General features: G+C 45.9%; 1 protein-coding gene across 1 annotated transcript in view; it reads right to left on the bottom strand.

Moving 5' to 3' along the window:
- Window positions 1–26,454, bottom strand: part of LOC143927145 (uncharacterized) — a 109,954-nt gene that overhangs the window by 21,935 nt on the left and 61,565 nt on the right. The gene's annotated exons all lie outside the window — the stretch shown is intronic.

Here is a 26,454-nt window from a genome sequence, read left to right as displayed (position 1 = left end):
AAAGCTCATCTGGTGTAGAGTTGTAGGTGTAGATTCCTCCTTGATCTGACCTGCAGGACTGCTGTGGGGTGTTCCAGCTTCTGGGAGAGGAAGATGGCCCGCTCCGGAGCCTGGAGGAGCCCCCGGGAAGCCACGCTAACCAGCGTGGATGGCATACTGGAAGTGACATCACCGGAAGGATGGAGTACCAGATGAGAAGGCAATGTTACAAGCTTGGAGCATCTAGCTCCTTCTACAGGCCTGCAGAAGGAGCTAGATGCTCCAAGTGGGTAGCCTTGCCTTCTCATCTGGCCTGGTCTCATCTCATGCACAGCTGCACTAGATTTTGCACACTCTAGTTTTAGTAAATCAAGCTCAATGAGATTTTGCTGACCTGCAATGAGTGCACACTCAGGAAAACAATGCCCGTCAACATGATCCCTTACTGTCGAATCTTATTCATTTTTCTTAGAAATCTGTCTTCTGTTATCAGTATGTACCATCTAGCATGAAGGTCAATTTGTTTTATTTCTGTTTTTTATTATTTTTATTTTGTTTGAAACTGTGCACATTTTTAAACTGGTTATTGTTTTAAAAATAATCGGTATATGACATCCTCCTCTTCTTGCCTGTTTGACTGTAATTATAGACCTTTTCTACAATCTTTTCCCCAACTATTATATCGGTTGCCTTCCACTGACTTTTTCAAAGCAGGTAGAATTGCAATGCTTAAGATGATTGCACTTCCTAAGCTACTTTATTTTTTAGGACTATTATTATACTAACCCCTAGGGTGGGCCAACTCAATATTGAACCCTACGGACTAATATTGTGATATAATTAAAATTAAATTACTTGTCCTTCATCCAACGTGTTTTCAGTCAATCCATATGGGATTAGAAGTGTCGTAGAAGTTTTCTACCTATTATGTTGACATAATGGTGGTATGGGAGTCCTCAACATACTTTACTACTACAAAGCGTGTGTCTTCGACCAACTGCACTTTTGGTGGAGCTCCTCAATGCTTAATTGTCTTGACCCCCGATCTATCTTAATATCAATCAAATTAGGACTTCCCTGCCCTTTTACACCCTACCCAACAATTAATGCTACGCTCAGATTATGGGCTCCCTGTATCTTCTACTTCAAACATCGTAGCTATCCCTGTGTTTATGGAAGTCCTATCTCACTTTACTCCAGAACTCCTTCTTCAGTCCTGGAAAACCAGAGGTCAGGCCCATATTTCAGATCTCCACCTTGCATTGCAAGTCTGTCTGGAAAGGAAAAATGTCAGGAAAGGAAAAATCCTGAAAATGACCTTGTTTTTTTAAATTACTTGTTTTTTTTAACTTGTTCTTGCATTTTTTTTAGCTTGGTCACTTTAAGCAAATGACTAATAATTTAAAACCCAACTTCAGGTAATGCTTTTTAGGACTCATACACACTCAAAATGAGCTTTTCTCCAGTGAATGCCAGAATGGCAGAATTCCCAGCAGGAGAATAACTGTTTGAAACACGTGCCTAAAGCTGCATATTGCACATGCATTTAGGCACGTCAAATGTTTGAGGGCGAATAGAGTCCATTGGGAAAAACATAAATTTAATTTAGCTATTGGAATGCATTATCGCCCAAACACTAGGCTTGTCTAGCGTTTAGATGCGTCTAGAGTTTTTTTCTGCTCTTTAGCTCCTCTCCTGAACATGGTGGTGATGGTTGACATTTGACCTGTAAACACTCCTCGTTTAATACACCTGTAAATGCCCACATGCGCATGGCACATAGGCTAACGCCAAGGTATTTTTATAGTGTAAAGGAAAAAAAAATGCCTGAAAAGCTGCATTTAAAAAAAAATAAAGTAAGAATAGTGAATGTTTAGAGGATGGAGCTGCCAACACTAGAAGGTGATCAACCCAATAATCAGTATAATCAAAGAATCAACCTTCCTGTGCATTCTCTTGACGATGACTTGGCTGCATGCCTACTACATGTAAGTTCCTGGATCTTGTATTGTTTTTCATTGGAAGTCATCCCAAACCCCATCTATTAGCCAATGGATACATATGGTAAATGAGATTCAGGACATGGAAGACCTCACCATGTGATTGCGCTAATTTCAATTCTCTGCATCTTAAAAGGACTTCTTAATGGAAGATTCTTCTCAGGCAGCAGGATAGGGGGCCTCTCTCCTCCTTGACCCTCACACCTTGCCTTTCCCTTTCTTCACTTCTTTTTCCTAGCTTCTCTTTGAATGATTACTTACTATAAATAAACAGAATTAAAAAAAAAAAAAGAAAAAAGTTGCCATAGTTACAGGTATTATTTAATATAGTTAGCAGAATTCAATATTTTTCTCTATAGTTGTCCTTTAACACAGAGAAGAATTGTGGACGAGTAAAGAAAACAGAATTTTAAAATGAATATACGACAATATAAAAAAACGAAGTAGAAGTTTCTCCCTTTAAAATATTTGCCCAAAGTTCTGCAATAATTATTAGATGTAAAAAGGGCAGGGTATCACATGACTTTTAGATGATGATTTTGATTTTCAGAAGTCACAGAATCCACCCTTCTCAGCTAATAATCTGTTTTCAGAGCGTAAATGTCTCTTGAACTGAAACGCAAAGAACATTATCCATTTTTCTTTTAATTTGCAGAATTGCATTAACAGTGAGATCTCTAGCAATGGTTCATTACATTCCAATGTTGCAAAAACATAACAATTAGCTTACTTTTAATGTAAAAAAAAAAAAGCAGCAAACTTAATTGACAGTGACATTTAAAGACGAGATTGCAAAAGTTTGATGCTTGAGGCCATCAAGAAATTATTGGCTTTTTTTCAAATTCTGAATGAAAAGGGATACTTCTCTTGGAATGTATAAAAAAAAACTGCATCCCACCAAGCTGATTTTTTCATTTTGCATTGACAAGGGTTTGATCTTTACAATTCCTTGGGACCCCATTAGAAGATCTTTCACCCAGTGCTGGCCAAATTTCTGGTATGACTTGCAAAACTGAACTTTTTTACATATACATACATACACTATATTACCAAGAGTATTGGGAAGCCTGCCTTTACAATCACATGAATTTTAATTGTATCCCAATATTAGTCTGTAGGGTTCAATATTGAGTTGGCCCAACCTTTGCAGCTATAACAGCTTCAACTCTTCTTTGAAGGTTGTCCACAAGGTTTTGGAAGGTGTCTATGGGAATGTTTGATCCTTCTTTCAGAAGTGCATTTGTGAGGTCAGGCACTGATGTTAGATGAGAAAGCCTGGCTCGCATTCTCCACTCAAATCCCTCTCGAAGGTGTTCTATCGAGTTGTACAGGCCAGTCAAGTGCCTTCACCCAAAACTCGCTCATCCATGTCTTTATGGACCTTGCTTTGTGTACTGGTCCAAATCATTTGGTGGAGGGGGGATTATTGTGTGGGTTTGTTATTTAGGGGTTGGGCTTGGCCCCTTAGTTCCAGTAAAGGGAACTCTTAAGCCATCATCATACCAAGACATTTTGAACAATTTCATGCTCCCAACATTGTGGGAACAGTTTGGGGATGGCCCCTTCCTGTTCCAAAATGACTGCTCACCAGTGCACAAAGCAAGGTCCATGGACACTGATGTGGAATGAGAAGGCCTGGCTCACAGTCTCTGCTCTAATTCATCCCAAAGTGTTTTATCGTGTTGAAATCAGGACTCTGTGCATGCCAGACAAGTTCCTCTACCCCAAACACTCAATATTCCTTAATCTGAGCTTTGTGCAGAATGAGCACCATACATGTAGTATTGCTGGTTGGCTGTGCTTCCTAAACCCTGTGCTTTGTAACTCATTGTCTCTCTGCATCGGTTCAAGTCAGATTGGAAGTCTTAGTGATGGTCTTGACAAGGGTAATCAGAGGTCACCGCTAAAACTCCTACATGACCCCTCTAAAACTCCACTCCCCTTTAACCCCAATAAAACACTTGATACTAAGTGGAGTTAAATGGCAGTTATGCCTTTTATTAAACAAAATAACAGTAAAACACAAATAAATATCAATAATATTACAACAAAACATAGATGTCCCCAGCCGCAAAACACCACCTTGGGGACATTAACACTTGCACACAGACCTTGCAGGTCTACACTAACCTGGTCCCTATTATTGGACCACACCTAACCAGAGGACACCATACTAACTGATGAATCCCACCTGTATCCAACCAACAGATTTTAACCCTATGGGAGGGGTCCCAACCACCATCACAATACCTACCTCCTGCCTACATACCACATATCAGGGAGGGAAGTTCATCTGATGGCTTCCCAACTCCGACTGTTACTGTCCCACCCTTTCCTGCAGTCTACACTCCTACTCTCCTCCCCATCACCCCATCTCCTCAACCAATCAAGTAAGTAAACCTCACACCTTTGAACATGTTGACTCTCTGCTGTCTGGTTCCCCTTCCACCCTGTCATGCCAACCCTGAGCTTCATTCGTTCCTCATAGCTCTGGGCCTTCCTTTCTTTGGCAGTAGTCTCTCTTTGAGTTTTCCATTATCACCAGCTGGTGTGTTCAAGCATTACCAACAGAGAGGTTCCAGGATCATCAGAAGGTGTACTCCAGAATCATCCCCAGGCATGTTCCAGTTTCATCAGTTTTTTCATCACGAGATTATATACAAAATGAAGTAGGGTAGACTTGTACAGTGCTGTCTTGATGAAAAACGGAATATGAAAGCAGCTTGAATATGTTCCATATATATATATATATATAAGTGTAATTTCCCAATTTGACTGAAGTATACCTTTAAGATGTAAAGAGAAAAAAAAAGTCTACTTTTGTTGATGCAGACAGATCAAAAGAAGAATAATGTTAACATAACACTATTCCTATATATGCAATTTGCACCAAAATACATACACATTTGCAGAAATAATAAACATATATATTTTTCTTGCAGGGTCAAATCAGCAATTTTGCTGAGAAAATAAAAAAACATTTGTAATATGTTTACATTATAAATGGATGGAACAATATTATTTATAAGAACTGCAAAGATAAAACCAAACCTTTTTTGGCTCCCACGGCTAAGGGACTGCCGTTTTTCAAGCGCAAAGATTTATTTACACAAAAGTAATGATCGTAGAGAGATCCAATATTGCCAGATCCTCAAGGAGGTCTTTAAGGACTGTCAAGTGGTCTGCTGCATGATATAAAACTGTCATTCATAATATAAAGATGTTGTATTTTACCACATATAGCAGCCAATAACTATTACTATCATTAATCATCTGTCAGGCTATCCTTTGATTGCTTTCATCCAGTGTGACTAGGTAAGGTGAAAAAAGGGGTCACCCGTTGTCCAATAAAGAAGGAACGGGTCATTCTGGACAGTTTATCATTGAACGTATAGTATATGAATGATGTTACCGGACCTCACTACCCTATCCCTCAGTCTATGACACCAGTTGAAAAATAGCTCTCAGTTGTGCAAGTGGCTTTGTATATTGTTTAGTGCTTAGAGACGAGAAGCAGCCCAAACTATCTCTATACATTTTTGTATCGTTATATGTAAAGAATCTTTAAAGTGAATATCTGTTGTGACTGAACCATTTCGGCACCCTTCTTGGGTGCTTCCTTCCGCTAAACAGTGCCTCCTGACCTTCAAACCGTTCCAGGAGACCGAAAAACGAATACCAGCCCTTTTTATCCCAAACATCGTACACAGACAAGATGATAGGATAGAACCAAAGGAATGACTATTTATTGAAGCTCAGACACATACTTTATACCCCACAAGAGGACATTCCCCTCTTGAGGATATTAACATGACAATGACAATGCATGACATGACAATGCAAACTTCAAACACCAATCCAATTAACAGCTAGCAATGAACAGTGATCTTAACCACTTCTCACCCGGCCCATGCATATGTACAGCTGGGTGGGTGCTCTCTCCTTCAAGAACGTCCCTCAGAAGGAGCGGGATTGCGTGTGTTCCCGCATAGCAGTGCAATCCCGATACGCTCGTGTCACCCGGACACAGTGCATCTTAGATCGGCAGGAAGGCTCTGTAATTGGCCCTCGTGACCACATGATGGCCGTGTCCAATCACAGCCATCATGTGATGTAAACAAAGAGCCGGTTGCTAGGCAATCGGCTTTCTTCTCCTCACGCGGAAGTTGTCGGTGAGGAGAGGAGAGCGGATCGCTGCAGCCGGCTGGTGATTAGTGAGCATGAGCTGTTTTTTTACAGCTTTTTACTTACTGATCACCAGTCTAGTGTCACCACACATGTAAAACACACAAAGTAAACACAGATGTCCCCAAAACACATGTCCTCACATAGTAATGATCCCCAAAACAGAATCTGAGTACCCCGGTTCAAAAAGGCTGATGGACAGTAGAAAAAATATTTGTGTACAAATTAGTGTACATATTAGTTAGAGCTACAGTATTGTTAAGGTAACTGACATACTAATCCTACTAATCTTGACCCGGACATCAATGCATCAATCACCTATTGTCACAAAAGGGTAAAGATTATGTGATATTTTAGTGACTCGGCATATAAACTATATTACCAAAAGTAATGTGAGGGAGCATATATATATATATATATATGGTCATTCCCATAGACACACTCCAAAACCTTGTGGACAGCCTTCCCCAAAGAGTTGAAGCTGTTATAGCTGCAATAGGTGGGCCAACTCAATATTGAACCCTACGGACTAAGACTGGGATGCCAGTCCAAGTTCATATATACGTGTAAAGGCAGGTGTCCCAATACTTTTGGTAATATAATGTATATATATTTGAAACTTTGTCTGGATTTTGACCTTTGGCTGGGGCTCTCGGTAAAGTCTTAAAAGTGCTTTGTTGATTGAAATCTTTTTTGAAAGACTCACCCGCCTCATACAATCAAATGTTTGGATATCATCATATGTAAAGACACAATGGAACAATATATTGAAATTAAGAAATCAGCTGAATTACAGCATGAAGTACTTTTTTTACACTGTGTGCTTTGTTTCTTTTACTTTGCACTTCTATTTATCTTCCATTTTATAGACAGCGACCTTGCTTAGCACCATATTATTTTATTCCCGCAATCCAAAAGTCATTGTGTCTCACATCATACCCAGAAAAAAAACAGCTCAACCACTCTAGAGAATGAATGCTTCAGTCCCGGAAAATAATAGCTGCAAGTTCACTAGAACTTTATCTCAAGGCTGCTGCTTTTATTGTGTTTATTTTATTTTTTATTTTGCAACATTCAGTATCATAGAACATTAACTTTATTCCTTCATAAAAATCTTGCGTAAGCTTTAACTGAAATGATGACTTTGCCTAATTGTCTTCTTTTGAGTAATATGTTTTGCTCTGATCATCTTCCTTTACAATGTTTTTGTTCCTTAAAATGGACCTAAAGCAGGGGCGTGAGACTGAGCTTCGATGTGGGCAGTAGCAGCATTATGGTTGCCCTCAAAGGACCAGCTGTATTTGTAAGAAAATATAAATGTATCTACTCTTTATGATAGCAGTGGTGCGCAACCCTCCTTTTCAACTGGAATAGAATTTTATTATTCTCATAATGATTATAAACAAATGTCCAGAACACCCCAACCACGCCCCTCCCCATTACATCAGACATCAAGAGTCCCCCCCCCCATCATCAGTAGCTCTCCCCCTCTTACATCACAGTGCACACCCCTTACCTTGTGGTGCTGCAGAAGGAAGCTGGGGGTGCAGCTGGGAAACAGAAAGTGCAGGGTCTGGAGGAGGACCAGAGGAGGGCTGGAGTCTGCTGAATGATGAAACCAGGGGAGGCAAAGATAAGGGGGTGCTGCAGCTGCACAGAAAAGTTATCAGAGAAGTACTTACCGAGGCAGAGATGCCGAGAGTGGTTCACCCTTGCTACTAAGAGCAGTTCGCCCCCTGGAGGTGATACAGGGAGCAAATGGCACAGAGAGGCACAGGCAACCCAGGTGGCAGGGAATAGTGATGGCCGAACGGTTCGCCCGGCGGTCGTTTCGCGGCGAATTTCCGACATTCGCGGTCCGCACGTTCGAACGCCTTTTTCCGTCGTTCGCCGCGGCGGACTTACGTGTTTAATGTATACAAGAACTTTAACCTTTGGTGACACGTTTATCATGTGATACAGGACAGCCAATTGAGACATGACAGCACATGGACACTTGTACATTCCCCCTAACCTATAAATACACCCGATCCGGTGGCCATTTTACATTCTTTCTTCTGTTACGATAGGGACAGGTTCCTGTGTGGAGTAGGGAGAGATAAACCACTAGCTATTTGGTACACAAAAGTTCTTTTCAGGACTGGTATAGGTGTTAGGTGTTGATAGGTTTGCTGTGCTGCTGATTCTTGCAGCAGCCTGAGTGTCTTTTGTTAGTTTAGAGAAAGGGAAAGGACGGTGTATGCTACAGGGACAGCCAGATTAGTCTTTCATCATCATCATCATCATCATCATCATTAGCTGTTACTATCAAGGTCCACAAAAGAGCTGTTCCAGTAACCACTAATCGTTCTCTTTTTTTGCCAATTTGTATAGGGACAGGAAGGAAGCAGTGTTGTCAGGCAGTGAGGGTAATTTTAAAGACTTGCTGTTATTATTAGTTCCACAAAGGTTCTTTTCAGGACTGGTATCAGTGGTACAGTAATAGGCTTGTACATGTATAATATTCTTTCTTCCAAATATAGAAAGGATATTATACTTGACTGCTGCCCTTCTGCTGCAGTCTGCTAAACATTCACAACTCACTTGTTCCACAAAAGTTCTTATAAGGACTGGTAACTTGGTATAGGGTGCTACGGTACATAGGCTTGAGTGCGGTACAGTCTGCTGTTCTGTAAGGACCGCTATCGGTCCACAATAGATAGGGTTGACGTGCACCACTGCTGACCGCTGCCCTATACTGCAGCAGTCCTTCAGCGGTATAGGGACTGACGTACAGTCTGCTAATCACTAACACACAACCTGCTTGTTCCACAAAAGTTCTTATAAGGACTGGTAACTTGGTATAGGGTGCTACGGTACATAGGCTTGAGTGCGGTACAGTCTGCTGTTCTGTAAGGACCGCTATCGGTCCACAATAGATAGGGTTGACGTGCACCACTGCTGACCGCTGCCCTATACTGCAGCAGTCCTTCAGCGGTATAGGGACTGACGTACAGTCTGCTAAACACTAATACACAACCTGCTTGGTCCACAAAAGTTCTTATAAGGACTGGTAACTTGGTATAGGGTGCTACGGTACATAGGCTTGAGTGCGGTACAGTCTGCTGTTCTGTAAGGACCGCTATCGGTCCACAATAGATAGGGTTGACGTGCACCACTGCTGACCGCTCACCTATACTGCAGCAGTCCTTCAGCGGTATAGGGACTGACGTACAGTCTGCTAATCACTAACACACAACCTGCTTGTTCCACAAAAGTTCTTATAAGGACTGGTAACTTGGTATAGGGTGCTACGGTACATAGGCTTGAGTGCGGTACAGTCTGCTGTTCTGTAAGGACCGCTATCGGTCCACAATAGATAGGGTTGACGTGCACCACTGCTGACCGCTGCCCTATACTGCAGCAGTCCTTCAGCGGTATAGGGACTGACGTACAGTCTGCTAAACACTAATACACAACCTGCTTGGTCCACAAAAGTTCTTATAAGGACTGGTAACTTGGTATAGGGTGCTACGGTACATAGGCTTGAGTGCGGTACAGTCTGCTGTTCTGTAAGGACCGCTATCGGTCCACAATAGATAGGGTTGACGTGCACCACTGCTGACCGCTCACCTATACTGCAGCAGTCCTTCAGCGGTATAGGGACTGACGTACAGTCTGCTAATCACTAACACACAACCTGCTTGTTCCACAAAAGTTCTTATAAGGACTGGTAACTTGGTATAGGGTGCTACGGTACATAGGCTTGAGTGCGGTACAGTCTGCTGTTCTGTAAGGACCGCTATCGGTCCACAATAGATAGGGTTGACGTGCACCACTGCTGACCGCTGCCCTATACTGCAGCAGTCCTTCAGCGGTATAGGGACTGACGTACAGTCTGCTAAACACTAATACACAACCTGCTTGGTCCACAAAAGTTCTTATAAGGACTGGTAACTTGGTATAGGGTGCTACGGTACATAGGCTTGAGTGCGGTACAGTCTGCTGTTCTGTAAGGACCGCTATCGGTCCACAATAGATAGGGTTGACGTGCACCACTGCTGACCGCTGCCCTATACTGCAGCAGTCCTTCATCGGTATAGGGACTAAGAGTTTTGTCACAGGGTCATTTAAAAAATGACAGGCAGAGGAAGAGGCAGGCCCTTCCGCAGGGGTGGTAGGGGTAGGGCAGGAGCAACAGGCTTGAGCCAAAGTGGGAAGTTGCAGAAGGTGCGTTCAATTACTTTAAAGGATGCACCAGACTTGGTTGAGTGGCTCGCTCAGCCTTACTCTTCTGCACCCTCCTCATCCTCTCGATCTGCACCCTCTTCTTCACTCTCTGCTATGTGCACCCCCAAAGACACTACCACCAACAACACGACCACCACCACCACCACCACATACCTTCCGCTTGAGTCACTGGAATTATTTTCCGATCCATATCAAGAGGACATTTCTGATGCGCAGCCACTCTTGGTATTGGATCAGGAAGAGGAGGTAGCAACAAGCGCTACTCAGCAGTCTGACGCCAGTACCCAGATCAGCCCAAGGAGGAGGTTGGTCCCCGGTGTTGCTGCCTACTCCGAGATCTCTACTTATAGCGGTGGGGAAGGTGACGTTGATGATGACGTGTCTAGTGATGTCACGTGGGTGCCCACAAGAGAGGAAGAGGAGGGGAGTTCAGAGGGAGATATGGACCAGCAGATAGGGAGGAGAAGCAGCAATGACTTACATTGCACAGCAGGGACAAAGCAGACTGCAAATGTATCAGGAGCGAGTCATCGACCATGTACGGTCACATCTGGCGCTCCCAGGACACCGGCACATGGCTCCGCAGTGTGGGCTTTTTTTAACGTGTCCGCTGCTGACAATAGCGTTGCCATCTGCAATCTTTGCAGTCAACGCGTTAGTCGCGGTAAGCCCAATACTCACCTAGGGACGACCGCCTTAAGAAGGCACATGAGCAGCCATCACCGAGCCCAGTGGGAGCAACGGAACACACAAAGCCACACTGCAGGCTCTCACCGTCCAGCCTCGTCTTCTACTTCTCCTTCTCCTCTCTCCTCACAATTGTCCTCCACTCCACCTTCCATCACGCCAAGCTCACATTTTTCTGCAAAAAGGCAGGCTTCCGTGGGCCTAATGTTTGAGCGTAAAAAAATGATGACGCCGGATAACCCTCTTGCCCAACGGTTGGCGGCTGGCTTGTCAGAACTCATAGCCCGCCAACTACTGCCATATAAACTGGTGGACTCGGAGGCCTTTCGCAAATTTGTGGCCATTGGAACACCACAATGGAAGGTCCCAGGAAGGAAGTATTTCTCAGAGAAGGGCATCCCAGAGCTATATGGCCATGTTCAGCGGCAAGTGAATGTATCTCTGGCACACAGTGTCGGTGCCAAGATACATCTGACCACAGACACGTGGTCTAGCAAACACGGGCAGGGAAGGTATATCAGTTTTACTGCCCACTGGGTGAACCTTCTGACGGCCGTCAAGCATGTAACCCGTGGCACCCGTGTAGATTTGGTTTTACCGCCACGGATTGCATGCAGGCCTGACTCTTCTTCTCCTCCTCCTACTCCATCCTCCTCCCTCTCCTCCTCAGCTGCCTCCTCCTTTTCCGCTGCTAGCGTCTCTTCCACTGCACCGCCCAAGCTCCCCAGAACCTATTCCACATGCCAGGTGAGACGTTGCCATGCCGTGCTGCGTCTGTTGTGCCTGGAAGCAAAGAGCCACACTGGCCCGGCACTCCTTTCAGCTTTGCGTTCACAGGCAGATGAGTGGCTAACACCGCTCAATTTGACAGTTGGTAAAGTGGTGTGTGACAACGGTGCCAATCTGCTTAGCGCATTGAAACAGGGCAAAATCACGCACGTGCCGTGCATGGCACACGTCTTAAACTTGGTCGTGCAGCGATTCCTTGTCAAATACCCTGGGGTCCAGGACATCTTGCGGCAGGCAAGGAAAATCTCGGCCCATTTCAGAAGATCTTACACGGCCATGGCTCGCCTTGCTGACATTCAGCGGCGACACCATCTGCCGGTCAGACGTCTTATTTGCGATTGCCCGACGCGATGGAACTCAACCTTCTATATGCTTGATAGGCTGCTCCAGCAGAAACGTGCAGTTAACGTCTACCTGTATGAACTCTGCGAAAGAAACGGTTCTGGGGAGCTGGGTTTTTTTTCACCGCGCCAGTGGCTGCTCATGCGCGACACATGCAGACTTCTGCGGCCATTTGAGGAGATCACCAAACTGGTCAGTCGCAGCCATGGCGCCATCAGTGACATGGTACCTTATGCCTTCTTTCTGGAGCGTGCATTGCGTCGTGTCATTGATCAGGCTGTGGAGGAGCAGGAGCGGGAAGATGAGGAAGTCGCAATGCTGGATGAATTCCCAGGGGGGGCTACTCTATCTGAGACAAGTCAACAACAGGAGTCTGATGAGGAGTCAGAGGAGGATGGTGCCGGGGCGGATGAGCAGGAGCAAGAAGAGCATGCTTTAAACCTTTCTGGGATCCCTGTTGTGCGAGGATGGGGAGAGGAGAATGAAGAGGACGACATTATCCTGGATGATGAGCAGGAGCCAGGCCACCACACCGCTTCCACTTTAGTGCAAATGGGGGCCTTCATGCTCCAGTGTTTTAATAGGGACCCCCGTATAAAAAGCATGAGGGTCAAGGACCAGTACTGGGTGGCAACGTACTTAGACCCCCCGGTACAAACACAAAATGGCGGAAATGTTACCGCCGTCGCAGAGGGCTGTCAGAATGCAGCACTTCCAGGCCTTGCTTCGAGAAATGCTGCATTCTGCTTTTGCGTGCGCTGGCAGAGGAGCAATTCCCACTCCCAGAGAAGGATTTGCGGGTACCAATCCAACAGCGCCTGCAAGAAGAGGCCGGTTTGAAGATGTGTTGGTGACTTCGGATATGAGGTCATTCTTTCAGCCGACCCATCGACAGGTGTCATCCGGATCCAGCATCAGGGAACGCCTAGACCGTCAGGTGTCCGACTACATTGGGTTAACGGCCGATGTGGACGCTCTGAGGAGTGATGAACCCCTAGACTACTGGGTGGGCAGGCTTGACCTCTGGCCAGAGCTTGCCCAATTTGCAATCGAACTGTTGGCTTGCCCCTCATCCAGTGTCCTGTCCGAAAGGACGTTCAGCGCAGCAGGGGGGATTGTGACCGATAAGCGTACTCGCCTAGCTCACCACAGTGTTAACTACCTCACATTTCTAAAAATGAATGAGGCATGGATCTCGGAGGAATTCAACACATGTGACCAGTAGACCATGTATATGTCTATAAACTATTTTTTTAATCAAGCACACAGACCTTCTTAATTCATTTGGCTCACTTCCTTGACCCAAAAAAGCACACCGTACTATATGCCCCTACCCTCCTCTTTGAAGAGGTTGAGCGGTGTCATATTTCTACTGGGGCTGCTTATGATATCCCTGTGCTGTGCTGACTTCCTCCTGGGGGTTCTTATTATGAAGGGATCACACTATCCCTGTGCTGTGCTGACTTCCTCCTGGGGGTTCTTATTATGAGGGGATCACACCATCCCTGTGCTGTGCTGACTTCCTCCTGGGGCTGCTTACGGTGCTGCTGTCAGTGCTGTATGTCACGGTGCTGCTGTCAGCGCTGTATGTCACGGTGCTGCTGTCAGCGCTGTATGTCACGGTGCTGCTGTCAGCGCTGTATGTCACGGTGCTGCTGTCAGCGCTGTATGTCACGGTGCTGCTGTCAGCGCTGTATGTCACGGTGCTGCTGTCAGCGCTGTATGTCACGGTGCTGCTGTCAGCGCTGTATGTCACGGTGCTGCTGTCAGCGCTGTATGTCACGGTGCTGCTGTCAGCGCTGTATGTCACGGTGCTGCTGTCAGCGCTGTATGTCACGGTGCTGCTGTCAGCGCTGTATGTCACGGTGCTGCTGTCAGTGCTCTGTATTACGGTGCTGCTGTCAGATGCCTCTATCACGGTGCATGTGTCATTCCGGTATGTCACGCTGCTGGTGATCATCTCCTGCACCCTCTTCTTTGCCTACCCTGGTCCCTGACCTTCCCTCTCCTCCATTGCCTTCATTAGCTCCATAGTCCTGAATTGTTAGAACAATTTCCCAAATAAAATAAAAATGCTTGTAGTTATCGATCCCAAATTCACCTCATACATGTATTATGTCATTGTCCAGATGGTGGGACTACGTTTTACCCCCTAATAATTACCACGTGGCCGCAAATTCGACATGAAGGTTTGCAAAGTTCGCCTCCCATTGAAGTCAATGGGGCCCGCGGCGAACGTTCGGTTTCGCGAACGTTTGGGTCCGTTCGCATTTCGCGTTCGCGAAACGTCCCGTCGGAAGTTCGTCCATCACTAGCAGGGAAAGCCTTGCGTGAAGGTCTGGTAGAGATGGACACCTTGTGTAGCAACTGGTTGATAGCTGCAGAGGACGGAACGCCCGGCTGGGGGTCAAACACTGATAGTCCCAGATACAGGCACAGGCTTAGGTAAGGTGTCTTAGGGAGACACAAACAAGTCCAGGTCACAGGCCGTGGGTCAGGGCAGGAGACAAGAGGCAAGTCCGGGTCACAGGCAGAGGGTCAAACACAGGAGAGAAGTGGAGTCCTTATAACAAAGTCAAGGGTCAAATCCAGGAGAGAAGCAGCAGCGTCAAAGAACAATCCGGGTCACAACGGGTAGACAGATGCACAACAGGTTCTCAGGTAACAGGATCTGAAGACAAACTAGCAATTGGTTTGTGCGCCAGAGCAGCTTTTATAGGCCGTCAGGGGGACGCTAAACGTGTGCCAATGCGCACAGGCGTGCACCAGTGCGCATGTGCGTGCACCTGAGCGCCGGACCGCGAATGCGCATGTGCCGGAGCCCCGTTCTGCCGCGCATGCGCGCAGGGACATGGCTGAGGTGCCTGGATGGCCTGAACTCCTGACAAAAGTGCAGGATCTGTAGAAGGAGTTCTTTCCCCCCTCTCAGCTGCTGACCGCTAAGATGGGGGGGGGGGGGGGGTGCACAGAGACGAGCCTTTCTGCAGCTGCATAAGGAAGCGCAAGATCTGTATGAGAGGTTGTATTCTCCTCTCTGCTACTGACTGTTAAGACAAGGTGAGGGGCAGAGAAGCGGGGGTACCCCAGCTTCAGGAGAGGACCATATTAAGTAAGGCCAGATTCAGTCCACAGTACCATTTGATCCAGTTGCAGTATGTGTTTAGAAGTAGTGCTTGCACTATTTTTGCTGCAATCCAGTGCGATTTTAGCTCATTCAAATGAATGTAAAGTGAAAAATCAACCAGCGCTAAAAACACAACAAATACAGTGAGAAAATATATAAAAATGCAGCTAGAATACTGTAGGTCAAACTACCAAATCCCACATCTCAAAATCAAAAAATATCAGTACAGCGCAAATACAAAATAATACAATAAATATCATAAAGTGAAAAATGAAAAGTCCATATAGTGAATAATAAGAGAAGTTCAGAAAGAGTCCACTTGTGTAATGTATCTTCAATCAATATATCAAGTGACGATGTGATCCCTTCACCATTGAGCAAGTTGAACTCTCACCTCAACAAGTGGACCTCTGATAAATCAGATAGGTCAAAAACGCATGTTCCCATCAAGGGTAGATCATAAGGTTACAGCAGACCAAGCGGAAGCATTTCCAGGTAAGGTTCTCCTCCGTATCATCAGATCAATGTGATATCATATATGAAAAAGAACAGGCAAATCTAGTGCTCTCCGTTGATGCAAATTTATTAAACAAATAAATAAAAGACAAATACCACTCACATTTGAAAGCACTGATCTCCAGTGCTGAGTGCTCAGATAAAAAGTACCATGCATGGATCAGTGTGTCAGCTGGCGGATGACGTCACGACGCAGGTCACGTGGTCCGTACGCGTTGCGTCCCAGAAAGTAGGCGGGACTTCATCAGCGGTGGAGATCAGTGCTTTCAAATGTGAGTGGTATTTGTCTTTTATTTATTTGTTTAATAAATTTGCATCAACGGAGAGCACTAGATTTGCCTGTTCTTTTTCATATATGATATCACATTGATCTGATGATACGGAGGAGAACCTTACCTGGAAATGCTTCCGCTTGGTCTGCTGTAACCTTATGATCTACCCTTGATGGGAACATGCGTTTTTGACCTATCTGATTTATCAGAGGTCCACTTGTTGAGGTGAGAGTTCAACTTGCTCAATGGTGAAGGGATCACATCGTCACTTGATATATTGATTGAAGATACATTACACAAGTGGACTCTTTCTGAACTTCTCTTATTATTCACTATATGGACTTTTCATTTTTCACTTTATGATATTTATTGTATTATTTTGTATTTGCGCTGTACTGATATTTTTTGACATTCAAATGAATGGGCTGAAAATCACATTGTATAGGAATCATACTGGAACGCAGAGTGTGTTCCTGTGCAATTCCTGGTTTGAACTGGCACCTAGACTTTATAATGTTCCTATGGGGAAAAAATGAAACATGACATTTATTATCCAGAGGTGGGAGGTTGGGAAAGATTTTGTGAAAGGCATGCACGGAGCATGAATAAACTGATAAACGAAGAGCATACATGACAGGATGGAAGGAAAACCAGGCAGAAGTGGTTTAAATTAGGGGTTGGGGATCAGAGGTGAGGACTCTTACCTTAATGGATGGGCAGGCGAGGTGAAGGGGCATCACTTGCGGTCTGGAAATCGCAGGAGGAACATCCCTCCCTCCTGCCCTGGTGATGTTGTCTGGTCATAGATGCTAAAGAGGGTGGAAGTTGGTGGTTGGGGTCCTTGAGGAGGGTCTAAAACATGGGGTCTATTGATGAAATGGTGGGACCCAGGGCCGTCTTTAATATTGATTGGACCGTGGGCAAAACTTTTCTTGCCCCCCCTCCCCCCATGCAGTTTTGCTCTCCATCTGCTCTGAGACATACAATAAATAGCAGCTAGACTCAAAATCAGTGTACTGAATCAGATCAGGCAGCTATTGCAATTGGTTGCCAGAGGTTACAGTGTATCATTACCGCTCACTGACTGGTTGCTAGAAGTTACAGCACACATTACGGCTCACTGATTAGTTGCTAGAGGTTACAGCACATGATTTCTGCTTGTTGATTGGTTGCCAATTAGAGCCTCAGGTTCTGATCATGTGCTTCTAAAAATAAAAAATAAAAGCATTGGAATCCATGCGTCCGGCATGTAAATTAGCAGCCGAGCGCATGGATTGGGGGGGCCGCACCCCTGCACCCCGTATGGACATGCCGCCACTGGTGCAGAGTTAGGTAAACAGGTGGTATCTGAACTACCCTAGTCATGCACAGAGCTCAGATTTAAGCCAGTTTTGTATCCATTTACAGTCTGAATTTTCAAATCAATAGATTTGAACCTACTCATTAGGCGTTTCATTACCGATTTATATTCCAGTGACTTCCACAGAGATACTGAGAAACAGAAGACTCTTTGCATTTGCAGAACAATAAAATATTTCTGATCAAAGTCTGTTCTGAAGTTACATCTTTTTATTGTTCAGTAACAACTATGACAAGGCATTAGCATATAGGAGCTGACACTGCACAGTATATGATAGCAATCCAACAGGCTCTTTTTTTTTTTTTCAAAGTGACTTTATGACCTTGAGTCGCTTAAAATGAAAACGAGACACAAGAGAGCTGAGGGATAACAGTCTCTTTAAATACTATTGGGCTCTGTTGAGACTTTAACCCTCATTAAAATCTCATAGCCCTTAATTACAGTCAATTATTTTGATTCAACTTTAATAAAGCATTGATCCCTGCTAACTGTGAACTTGCAGATATAAAGGCAATGTTTGCTTTAATGATCAATATTATTTAAACCAGTTAGATGGCTAAATGAGGACATCCCATCAAACACTTTAGACTGGGCATAAAAAGCATGTGTTATCTCATAGGGAGAAATGTTTTTGACCATTTCATTTCAGTTTAGAAACAGTAGGGGAGACAGTAAGTCTAGAGCTTTTAGCTGATGCAGAGTTATAGTGTATAAAGTGCACCTGTCATCCAGCAGTAGATGTAGTGCTGCATTAAGAAGAAAAATTAGACAATGGCTATGAATTAATTAGTAATAGAAGTACCACTGTATTTATAAAGTGTGAAATTTAAAGGCAGATTCCACCCAAAGATAAACTTTCAATGTGGGGGTAGGCACAGGTGGGTTGTAGTGTTACCACCTCATCCATTTAAACCCAAACGCATATGAATTATACAGGTTCTAAGGCTAATTTAATGCAGATAAGGCACCAAGTGAGTTTAATTACCACCTTAATCAGCCACAGAACATGTGTAATTAATATGTGTTTGGTTTTAGGTTGGGTTCACACTAGAGATGGTAGCGGCTCACAGTAGGAGTCCGGTGCCTCTCCATTCACCGTTTCAGATCCCATTTTGGCACTAATTTTGGCTGAATTCGGACTTGAAATGGACCACAACACGCACAGGGAGTCGGTGCGGAGATGTGTGAACTGACACGCTAGAGAGTCAGTCACAATCTCCTGCTATACGAATTGGATTCAGGGACACCTTAAGGCTGGATTCACACTGGTGCGATGTTAGACATCACATGTGATTCGCACTGCACTGCAGATCACAGGCAATGTGTGTGTGATGTAGATTCAGCCATACAGATTGTTGTTGTCAGAGTATTTAACTCATGCGCTGGAAGCTTCTTGAATACAGCAAATGTATTTACTTTTATGGGGGAATATCAGATCAGATCTTTTCATGGAACAGGAACAAGGAGCATACAACTACACACACTTAGGAATGAAGGTACTTCCTCTGGTTACATTACCATAGATTACACACTATAATACTGCAGTGTCACCTGCTGGTATAGACAGCTATAATGCATATGTATAGTTCACAGTATATAAAGCTACTATGCTGTTGTTCTTCCAACACCCCTTCTCAACAGCATGTGCTTCGTCAAATTATATTCAGCTTCTTCTGGAAATAACTATGATGTTCCTTCAACAAAAGCTTGGTGAGTGCATCGGCAGTCATCTCCTCTGATGGACAGTATCGAATGTCAATTACACCTTGCTCTTGATTGTCCCTCAGTAGGTGATACTTGACATCGACATGTTTGGTCTGAGGCAGTGGCGGAACTACCGCCATAGCGACCCATGCGGGCACTATGGGGCCCGCAGCCGATCGAGGGCCCGGTGAGTGGCTTTGCTACGCGGGTGCGGGCCGCACCGGGTGACACCCGCCAGCGGGGTGACACCCTTGAGTAGCGGCAGCCGCACCACTAGCACCTGTGCCTTCTGTGCTCGAGCGCAGGCTGAGGGACGCAGCAGCGCGGACCTAAGCCACCTCCCCTCCTCTCTGTTTACATCCACAGAGGAGGAGGAGCCTGCGCTCGAGCCTCGAGGAACACACACCGCTGTATGTGGAGAATGTCAACGCTGTTGTGAGGTATGTAAGGGGGGTCTGCTCTGCACTACTGAGGGGGGGGGGTCTGCTCTGCACTACTGAGGGGGGGGGTCTGCTCTGCACTACTGAGGGGGGGGGTCTGCTCTGCACCACTGAGGGGGGGGGGGGTCTACTCTGCACTACTGAGGGGGGGGGGTCTGCTCTGCACTACTGAGGGGTGTCTGCTCTGCACTACTGAGGGGGGGGTCTGCTCTGCACTACTGAGGGGGGGTCTGCTCTGCACTACTGAGGGGGGGTCTGCTCTGCACTACTGAGGGGGGTCTGCTCTGCACTACTAGGAGGGTCTTCTCTGCACTACTGAGGGGGGTCTGCTCTGCACTACTGAGGGGGGGGTCTGCTCTGCACTACTGAGGGGGGGGTCTGCTCTGCACTACTGAGGGGGGGGGGGTCCTGCTCTGCACTACTGAGGGGGGGTCTGCTCTGCACTACTAGGAGGGTCTGCTCTGCACTACTGAGGGGGGTCTGCTCTGCATTACTGAGGGGGGGTCTGCTCTGCACTACTTAGGGGGGGTCTGCTCTGCACTACTAGGTGGGTCTGCTCTGCACTACTGAGGGGGGTCTGCTCTTCACTACTGAGGGGGGGGTCTGCTCTGCACTACTGAGGGGGGGTCTGCTCTGCACTACTGAGGGGGGGGGGGGTCTGCTCTGCACTACTGAGGGGGGGGTCCTGCTCTGCACTACTGAGGGGGGGTCTGCTCTGCACTACTAGGAGGGTCTGCTCTGCACTACTGAGGGGGGTCTGCTCTGCACTACTGAGGGGGGGGGGGGTCTGCTCTGCACTACTAAGGGGGGGTCTGCTCTGCACTACTGAGGGGGGGTCTGCTCTGCACTACTGAGGGGGGTCTGCTCTGCACTACTAGGAGTGTCTGCTCTGCACTACTGAGGGGGGTCTGCTCTGCACTACTGAGGGGGGGTCTGCTCTGCACTACTGAGGGGGGGGGGTCTGCTCTGCACTACTGAGGGGGGGGTCTGCTCTGCACTACTGAGGGGGGGTCTGCTCTGCACTACTGAGGGGGGGGTCTGCTCTGCACTACTGAGTGGGGGGTCTGCTCTGCACTACTAGGAGAGTCTGCTCTGCACTACGAGGGGGGGGGTCTGCTCTGCACTACTAGGAGGGTCTGCTCTGCACTACTGAGGGGGGTCTGCTCTGCACTACTAGGAGGGTCTGCTCTGCACTACTAGGAGGGTCTGCTCTGCACTACTGAGGGGGGGTCTGCGCTGCACTACTGAGGGGGGGGTCTGCTCTGCACTACTGAGGGGGGATCTGCTCTGCACTACTGAGGGGGGATTTGCTCTGCACTACTGAGGGGGGTCTGCTCTGCACTACTGGGGGGGTCTGCTCTGCACTACTGGGGGGGTCTGCTCTGCACTACTGAGGGGGGTCTGCTCTGCACTACTGGGGGGGGGTCTGCTCTGCACTACTGAGGGGGGGTCTGCTCTGCACTACTAGGAGGGTCTGCTCTGCACTACTAGGAGGGTCTGCTCTGCACTACTGAGGGGGGTCTGTTCTGCACTACTGGAGGGGGTCTGCTCTGCACTACTGAGGGGGGTCTGTTATGCACTCCTGGGGGGGGTCTGCTCTGCAATACTGGGGGGGGGGTCTGCTCTGCACTACTGAGGGGGGGTCTGCTCTGCACTACTAAGGAGGAGTCTGCACTACTGAGGGGGGGTCTGCACTACTGAGGGGGAGTCTGCACTACTGAGGGGGGGGTCTGCACTACTGAGGGGACGTCTCTGAGGTGGGGGTCTGCACTACTGAGGTGGGGGTCTGCACTACTGAGGGGGAGTCTGCACTACTGAGAGGGAGTCTGCACTACTGAGGGGGAGTCTGCACTACTGAGGTGGGGGTCTGCACTACTGAGGGGGAGTCTGCACTACTGAGGGGGAGTCTGCACTACTGAGGTGGGGGTCTGCACTACTGAGGTGGGGGTCTGTACTGAGGGGGAGTCTGCACTACTGAGGTGGGGGTCTGCACTACTGAGGGAGGGCATGCACTGCTTGTGGGTCTGCACTACTGAGGGGGAGTCTGTACTGAGGGGGTTGTCTGCAAAGCTGGGGGGGTCTGTACTGCTGGGGGGGTCTGTAATGGGGGGTGTGGGTACTAAGGGGGATGTCTGCATTGCTGGGGGGTCTGCACTTGGGTGGGGGTCTGTACTGATGGGGGGTGTCTGCACTGAGGGGGGTCTGTAATGGGGGGTGTCTGTACTGCTGGGGGGGTCTGCACTGAGGTGGGGGTGTCTGTACTGCTGGGGGGGTCTGCACTGAGGTGGGGAGTGTCTGTACTGATGGGGGGGTCTGCACTAAGTGGGGTGTATGTACTAAGGGGGGTGTCTGCACTGCTGGGGGGTCGGTACTACTGAGGGGGTCTGCACTGAGAGGGGTGGGTTTGCACTGCTAGGGGTGTCCTGCACTGAGGGTGGTGTCTGCACTGAGGGGGGGCCTGTACTGATGGGGATATGCATGTGTGTCCTTCAGGGGCTGCATACAGTATACTGCATACTTTGTTGGATGAAATTAATATAAGCTGTTGCCTAGGTACTGTGCTACATGAGTGTGGTAATCTGTTGTTCAATGGCATTAGTTCATTTTTTTTTGTGGGGGGGGGGGGGGCATGCAACATTTTGCTATGGGGCCCTGTGATTTCTAGTTACGCCCCTGGTCTGAGGATTGACCCATTCTGATTGCGTAAGCTTAATACATCCCTGGTTGTCTTTAAAAATGGGAATTGATTTTGACATGTCTATCCCAATGTCCACAAAAAGTTGACAAATCCATATCGCTTCTTGACACGCGTGTGCTGCTGTAATGTACTCTGCTTCAGTTGAAGATAGACCTACCGACTTATGGATCCTTCCCCATACTGAAAGATGAATCCACTTGTGGATTTGCGGTCTCGACAGTCCCCAGCCCAATCAGCATCCAAATATCCAACCAGTTTTGGATTTGATGTTGCTGGTAACCGTAACTTCATCTGAATTGTTCCTTTGAGGTATTGCTCTTTTTATTGCGTTGCAGTCACGCTGACAGGGAGCTGAAACTTTCCTGCATAGTATGCCCACTGCTGCAGCTACGTCTGATCTTGTCACAGTGGCAACATATAGCAGCTTACCGATTTCTCTGCGATATGTATCATTGTTAGGTAGTAAGTGTTCTGCTTCATTGCTCTTTCGATAGCCTGGTTCCATAGGAGTTTTCACTTCCTTTGCATCTTGCATATGGAATTGTTCCAAGATTTCTGAGATTTTCTGAGATTAGTTGGGAAGATAACTTCCATCTTCTTCTCGCTCTGTTTGGATTCCCAGATAGTAGCTACTATTCCCAAGTGCTTTGATTTCAAAATGTTCTTTCAGCTTGTGAACTATCTGATTGTAATTCCCTTCTTGTTCAAAACAATTTAAAATGTCATCAACATTGATAAGGATGTATATCCATCTGTCTTCTTGATTCCTGGAGTAGAGACAGGGGTCTGCTTTACTTTTTGAGAATCCCTCTCTGGTAAGTACTTTGTTCACTTTCTCATTCCACACCCTTACAGATTGTACACTAGGTTGTCTTCTTGCTCAAACCCTGGTGGTTGCTCCATGTAGAGATCTTCCTTAATGTATCCATATAGGAAAGCAGTTTTAAGGTCTAGGTGTTTGACTTCAGGCAGTTCAGCAGGATCTGGTACGGAACTTGATGGTGGTATCCCCTTTGTAGACCAAGTGGATCTTCTGACTTCAGGCAGTTCAGCAGGATTTGGTGGGGAACTTGATTTAGGCATTGTGAGTTCAACCTCTTGTTCTGACTGCTGAACAGGTTCTCTTTGGTCGACCTTTTCTTCTGGATTGCTGGGCATATTCACTTCACAGCTTTCAGAAATCAGTGTTTCTGGTGATGGGCTCTCATCAAAATAAACACTATGGCTTATTGTCACTTTGTCAGTCTTTGGGTGTAGGATTCTATAACCCTTAGTTTGCTCACTGTAGCCTATTAAAATGTCCTCTATTGCTCTGTTCTCCAGCTTGGATCGCTTTTCACTTGGAATATAGGAATATGCTTTACATCCAAACACTCTGATGTGCCCTAGGCTAGGCTTTGATCCATGCCACATTTTGAATGGAGTACTTTTAATGTCTCTTGAGGGTAGTCTGTTCTGTAGGTAGGTTGCAGTCATGACTGCTTCTCACCAGTACTTATGAGGTAGACTGGCATCCATCAACATGCACCTGGCCATATCTATAAGAGTGTGATTTTTCCTTTCTGCTACTAGACATGGGCACCGTCAAAAAATTAGTTTCGTTCTGTTCCGTTTCGATTCGTAATAAAATTAATTCGTTATTCGTATTTCGTGTCCGAAATTCCGTTCTGTTTCATATGAAATACGAATTTTCGTCCGAACGTTCTTTACCATGAATTTAAAGGCAAAAACATTGCTCATTATGCTTATTATGACTTGCAGAAGACTTCTGTGATAGAGCACTGACATTAGCAGCGTGACATACAGCAATGACACCTGAAACCACTATTTTATTCCCTAGGGTCTCTGCTAAAAAAATATATGTAATTTTTGGGGCTTCTGAGGGATTTTCTAGCAGAAAATAGTAATACTGGATTTTTACTTGTAAGCAACAAGTGTCAAAAAAGATTTAGTCTTTGGTTAAACTGAGAACTTCTACACACGGAGTTCAGCCCATTGAAGAAGAAACATTGTATCATTTTGTTCTTTTCTTGGCAGCCTGCCCAGAGAGGATGAAAGTCCTTCACTGATGTCTTCAGGCAACTTACATTGACTTCTATTACAGAAGTCTTCTGCAAGTCATAATAAGCATAATGACTAAAAAACGCCGCAAAAAACGCCGCAAAAAATGCTGATCCAAAATCCGGAATTCGTAAACAAAAGTTCGTATTCCGTACAGAATTCGGACGCACGGCAATTCGTATTTCGGATCCTCCCGAACGTACGAATTTTGAGAAATTCGGACGAATTTGAGATTCGTACAAAACGAATCGCACATGTCTATCTGCTACACCATTTTGTTCAGGAGTGTATAGTGAGGTTATCTGGTGTACTATTCCTTGTCTCTTCATGTATGAGGCCACATCTTTGCTTATGTATTCTCCCCCATTGTCTGTGCGTATTATTCCTGGATTGTGTTGGAATTTGTTGCTAACCATGGCAACAAACTCTTGAAGTTTCTCTGATGTTTCATCAGATTAGTAGTTGTGTACCTGGAATAATCATCAATGAAAGTCAGTAGATATCTGCATATGTCAGTGTGTGTAAGCTGCAGGGGGTGGGTAGTTTTTCTTTGAGATGCCTGTGGAAGGGGAGCACGTGTGGCTTTTGCTTTACTACAGCATTTGCATTTCATGAGCACTTGGCAAGGCTTTATTGTCAAATCTTCTGATAAGCCTCTCTTTATAATGTCCTGTATAGTTTCTGGACTTCTGTACCCCAGTCGCCTGTGCCATAAGTGAATACATTTTCTGTGTAGGTCATTAGAGACTATATTAGCTTGCTGGTCTGTGGTGATGATATTGTATAGGCGATCATCCAGTTTTCCTTTTGCAAAGAATCTCTTATTATTGTGAATTGTGCAGTCACATACCTCCCAACTTTTTCAGATGGGAATGAGGGACACCTATCAGCAGAAGTATGCAGGCATAGGACACACCACTTTCCATGCCCCCTTAAAGGAGAATTGTGCAAAAAAAAAAAAAAACAAGATTGGTTAAACCCTCAAGTGCTATTTTTACCACTACTATTCTGTTATATTGGCTTTTGGAATTTACAAATGCCGAAATTTTGAAATCAGTTGAAAGGTTTAGTTTTGGAAAACACTTTTTGATAGATAAAAAGTGCATTTTATATACAACTATATAGATCAGACCAAAATGAGGGAGAAATGAGGAGGAAGGAGGGACAGAGGGACATTGCTCCAAATCAGGGACTGTCCCTCGAAATCAGGGACAGTTGGGAGTGATGCATTCATCACCCTGGAACTTAACTGTGAGAATGTTGTTTGCAAGGCTTTTCACTGATAGAAGGATGCCTTCTAATTCTGGAACATACAGAACTTTCTTTACAAGGATACTCTGCTTGCCTTGTGGTGTAATACAGTTCAGGAACCCCTGGCTTTTACTTTTGTCAGTAATGCTTTTCCTGATTGCTAGAAAAACTTTGTCTTTTGCACTGTAATCAATGTTTGTGAAGAACGTCTCATTGCTAGTCATGCGGCTTGTCGCACCTGAGTCTATGCACCAGCCGAGTGGCTTGCCAATCTGTGTCACTTTAAAGGTGCCACTCCATGATGTGTCTGCAGTTTCCTTTGTGATTGCTTCAACTGTTTCTTTTATGGATAGCTTTAGCTTTCACTGCTTGACTTTCCAGATAGAACAGTCCTTTTTTAAGTGAGCGGCCCTTTTACAATGAAAACAGGCTCTGCTTTCTTTGTTGTGCACTGTGCCATTGTACATTTTAAGAGTTTTGTCACCATGGTGTTTATTTGCTTTCCTTCTGTCTTATTCATTGGTTTGCCTTTGACATATGCTAGCGTTAGCTCCTGCTCAGGTGTGGTTTCTAAAGTGTCAATAAGAGCAGCATATGTCTCTGGAAGGCTGCAAAGGAGCAAGGAAACAATTTGGGTATCTTCGATGTCCTCTCCGATGGTGTGCAGATGCTCTATGATCTCTAGCATAGCTTTCACATGGTTACATATATGCTGGCCTTCTTCTAGCCTCATCTTATAAAACTTTCTTATTAGAAACAGCTTACTGTTGAGGCTTGAATGCTCATGCTGTTTTTGTAATGAAGTCCACATACCTT

Source organism: Lithobates pipiens, unplaced genomic scaffold (assembly GCF_037356315.1).
Source record: "Lithobates pipiens isolate NorthernLeopardFrog02 unplaced genomic scaffold, aLitPip1_a1.2 Scaffold_23, whole genome shotgun sequence".
In the NCBI taxonomy this organism is placed as follows: domain Eukaryota; kingdom Metazoa; phylum Chordata; class Amphibia; order Anura; family Ranidae; genus Lithobates; species Lithobates pipiens.
Note: the sequence above shows the minus strand (reverse complement) of the source record. Positions and strands in the feature narration are given on the sequence as shown.